This window comes from Lactuca serriola, chromosome 8 (assembly GCF_051521515.1).
Source record: "Lactuca serriola cultivar US96UC23 chromosome 8, Lser_US96UC23_V15, whole genome shotgun sequence".
Taxonomy (NCBI): Eukaryota; Viridiplantae; Streptophyta; class Magnoliopsida; order Asterales; family Asteraceae; genus Lactuca; species Lactuca serriola.
The window spans coordinates 180,221,803-180,226,642 of NC_136415.1; positions in this window are offsets into that span (position 1 = coordinate 180,221,803).

The following is a 4,840-nucleotide window of genomic DNA, read 5'->3' on the forward strand; positions in this document are numbered from 1 at the left end:
ATTAGGATGCATTTAGGAGTCTCATTGGTCAAGGGTAAAGTGAGGATTGGTTTAGATGAGAGTGCGGAATGTTACATTTAAGGTTGAGTTCATTAGGAAGAAGAGTGACAAAATGTGTTATTACTGAAGGAAATAGAAGAAGAGTCACTGAAGTATCCTGATTTAGCACCTCAGTCAAGAATAAAAAGCAGGAAAATTTATTTTCGACTCAGCGATCTACTCGCCAAGTGCACCTAGGGTACTCGCCGAGTGCATGTGCAAATCTGTGATTATCTGCTAAATGCCGATCTACTCGCCGAGTACACACTTGACTCGGCGAGTCCATCAATATTTCACACTCAAGATTAGTTTTGGGCACATTCACTATAGTTCTTATCGATATTTTTCGTTGAGATTCATTCCTGGAAGAATTCTGAAAGCGTTGTCCTAAATATTTGGAGCTATTTAGAGGTTTACCACACGCGACATGACACCCAAGGCATGGATGAGCTGTTCCCATGTCTAAAGCCATTCGAAGTAGGTTGAGTTATTTAGAGGTTTACCACACGTGGGAAACTAAACCCAAGGTACATCGGACCATTTGAAATCCTTGCCAGGATTGGTCTGGTAGCGTATAAACTCCGATTACCACAAGAACTTAATAACGTACACCCTACCTTCCACGTATCCAACTTGAAAAAGTGCCTATCCGACGAGAGTCTCGTGATACCTCTCGACGAAATTGAAGTTAATGAGAGTCTCCATTTCGTGGAAGAACCAGTTGAGATTATTGATCGGGAGGTCAAAAGAACGAAACAAAGTCCTATTCCCATAGTGAAGGTTCGTTGGAACGCGAAACGAGGACCTGAGTTCACATGGGAACGCGAAGATCAAATGAAACAAAAATACTCGCGTCTCTTCCCAAACTCTTGAAGTCCCTGTTAGAATGTAAATTTCGAGACAAAATTCCCTCTAACGGGGGGATGATGTGACAGTAGTCAATTTCAGGTCAAGTCAAAGTCAATCAAAGTCAACAAGTCAACCGGTGAACTCAATTAAACCTTGTATATTAGGGTTCACGTTATGTAATTATTGTATAACTCACTATTTTAATGAGAAAACATCACTTGGAAAATTCGTGTGTTTAATTTTCCTTAGCCTTAGTGCTAAACAATGAACAAAACCGATAAAACAATGTTGCATACTCATCTGGAGTGTGTAAGATCCTAAAACATGGCTTAATGGGGTTTACAGAACTTGCATTGCGAAGTCGGATACTCAAATATGTCACAAACGAAACCTCTCTCAATCGTGTTCACTCTATCTCTCCCAAAAATCTCTCTGGATGCCAAAACTCTCCAAGAATGTCAAATCTCTCCCAAATCTCTCTCCGTATGTGAAATCTCTCTAAGTATGTCAAATCTCTCCAAGAATGTGGAATCTCTCCCAAATCTCTCTCCGTATGAGAAATCTCTCTAAGTATGTCAAATCTCTCCCAAATCTCTCCAAGAATGTGGAATCTCTCCCAAATCTCTCTCCGTATGTGAAATCTCTCTAAGTATGTCAAATATCTCCCAAATCTCTCCAAGAATGTGGAATCTCTCCTAAATCTCTCTCCGTATGTGAAATCTCTCTAAGTATGTCAAATCTCTCCCAAATCTCTCTAAGAATGTCGAATCTCTCCCAAATCTCTCTAAAATCACTCGGGGCATCCCGACCCTTAATTTAGTCAAAAACCGCTCGAAAACGGAAGTCTACGCGAAAAACAGCCTTAAGGAGCCGAAACCCCTCTTAGGGCCGAAACCCCTCTTAGGGACCGAACCCTCTTGGATCGAACCCGAAGGCTGCTGAACCGAACCCAAAGGGTGCTCTCGGGCTCGAACCTCGCACAAGGAACCGAAGCTACCTTCGGTCCATTTCGCCTCCTACTCCTTTCGCTTCATTTCGCCTTCGGCCCATGATCAGAAGGGACCGAACCTCGGCTAGGACCGAGAGGTCTCGCAGGGAAGCCCATTTCTTCCCGGTTTTCGATTCCGACTTCGTTTTGGCTTCGTTTTTCATCCTTTTAACGCAGGATTTTCACCCAAAACTTTATTTTATCAATTAAAGCTCATAATTCATTAATTCCCATGTTTTTGGTGCAAATCTTATCCAAGAAATGAGTGGGTGAAGTACAAAGATTGAGTGTTGGCATTTCGTTGTATTATGACACAAGCAACCACCATACCCACTCCATGACTAATCCACACTCCTCCCCACCATCCCTAGTCACTTTCTTGTACCTTTCCATCAATCATCAGCCCCTCCCACGTTCTAAGAGCTAGAATAGGTCAACCTCTCTCCTCATTTACACTCACTTGCTCTCATTTCACCAAAAATCACACACAACTTTTCTCTCAAACTTTTTCCTCTAGTTCGAGACTCCAAGGCTGATCATCAAGCTTTACTATACTCTTGGTAATTATAATTCATCCTTCTTGTGATTATTACACTTCATCCTACTCCAATCATCGATTGCTTACACAAACTCCATCACTTTGATGTTAGATTCTCGAAAATCTTCAAGGCATCTTCAAGTGTTCTTGAGTTGAACACTTCCATTCTCCAACAATCATCTACTGAAATCACATAAGGTGAGTTCATACCCCCTGTATTTTCATGTTTTCTTAAGTTTTAAGGGGGGGGGGGGGGGGAATACAAGTTAAAACACCAAGAACATAACTAAACTTTTCTAACAGCCTTCATCAGAAAAGTTGGACTCCATTCACGGACTGTTTTGGACAACATAAACATTTTATTTTTCAAAATTGTATTAGTTTCAAGTAGTTCAAGTTCTTAGCTTTAAAATGACTACTTGCACATCTCCATAAGATTTTTCTACAATTTATGGTGATTTTTACAAAACTGCCTATCATTTCAAACATCAATCCGGACCAGTCTGTGATTATGGACTTGTTCACACAAGTTAGAGGTCATTAAAAATCATGAGAAAAATTATGGAGAAACTAGACCCATTTTCCAAACTCTCAGAATTTTTGGATTCTGATTTGGACCTTTGATGATTTTTCTACAAATTTTCTAAAACCAGAGATAGAAAATGTTATCAACAGAAAATTACTATCAATTTCATTTCACCTTGTAACATGTTGAGCAAGGTGTATATCTCTATGTGATTATATGTTATTGCAATATATGACATTATTGTCTTAGTATGTATACATACATCAATTAACAAATGAAGTTTTCTAGACAAAGCATAGAAATAACAATTTGTTATAATCAAAGTACATCTATTACATACACACATTTGAATAAACTATGTTAAGTATAGTTTATGTACATTACCAATTTTACCCTTGTTTTGATAAACTATAATAGGTATAGTTTATGATACATCACATAACACGCTCATACAAAAAGAGTACATTCATACAAAAAGGAATTTTCCATTACATTACACGTGAATTCGTTAATGGCTTTTGTGAGACATTCGCTTCACTTTACCAATAAGTCCTGTATTGTAACCAGAGTCTCCTGGAGAGAGAGCGTGATACTTGTATATAGATCTATATTGCAATTTACAAACCCATACCTGAGCTGCTTGCAACAGCTAGACTGGCAGGTCTGTGGTGACAAATGTCATAACAGTTCCGACGCCTGAAGAACGTCGTTTCAGGCCAACTAGGTCATAGTATGGTTATAATAGCTCACATTAAGTATTAACAAACATAGGATTTACGAGGAATTCATGTAGATCAAACGAGTTTACGTAGATTTAAACTTGCATAATTTTATCATAAGTATAACAATTTACTTGTGCACCTTGGTCTTTGGGTTTTAAGACTACTTTTACATTTTAAAGAAAATATTGGATTTTTCTAGAACAAACACTACTTTTACAAGGAAAAGCTTTTCATAAACCATCTACAAATGCTTATGAACTCACCAACCTTTGTGTTGACACTTTTTCAAACAACTTGTATTCTCAGGAAATCACTAAACAGGTAACCAAGTGCTTTTGAGGATGGGACGTTAAGGCGTCAAACATTTCACATTTTGTCAACATATTGTAATTGATTTGGAAACATGTAATTCATACAATGATGTAACCTTTTAAATTATATATATATGTTGGTTGTGTTTGCTTAAATCGCTATTGCAATTGTTGTTATGATGCTATACATGAAGTCCTCCACCCCCGGACGTTTCCGCCATCCTTGGTTTGGGGGTGTGACAACTTAATAATGTCTAAATTATATTTTCAGTCCAGAAGACATGCTTGGAAACAAAAAGGAAGAAGGAGAAGCAATTAGAAGATAGAGAATGAAGAAAGAGGAGAAAATCTGGAGATACTCGGCGAGTTCATGCACCTACTCGGCGAGTTACCAAGAATATTCGCAAAGAAAAGTCAAGAATCCTTGCCGTACATGGATTTCTCCTATCAACTCGGCGAGTTGGGCACCTACTCGCCGAGTAGACCCTGTTTTGAGATAAGTATAAATACCGGTTAAGATCCCGAATTGGAGAGTTTTTGGCTTCCTTAAAGAGCAACCTGCGACTGGAGATACCCTTGGAGACCTGAAGAACCCTAATCTTTGATCATTAAGAAGACTCAAGGCGAATTAGGTTAAATCTTCCACTTAATCTAGAAGTGAATCATGTTTATTTTAATTGAATTCGTTTTTAGCTTCTCTATGAATGTAATCATGAGCTAAATTTCGTAGTTTCTGTTTAGGAAAGATTAATTTACTCCTATGGTGTGATTTATACTTTGTTTGATTGATTATTGGTGATTTTATTAAACTGTGTTTGTTAAAGAACCTTATGCATTGATTATGACTATTTTCTATTAAATGGAAGA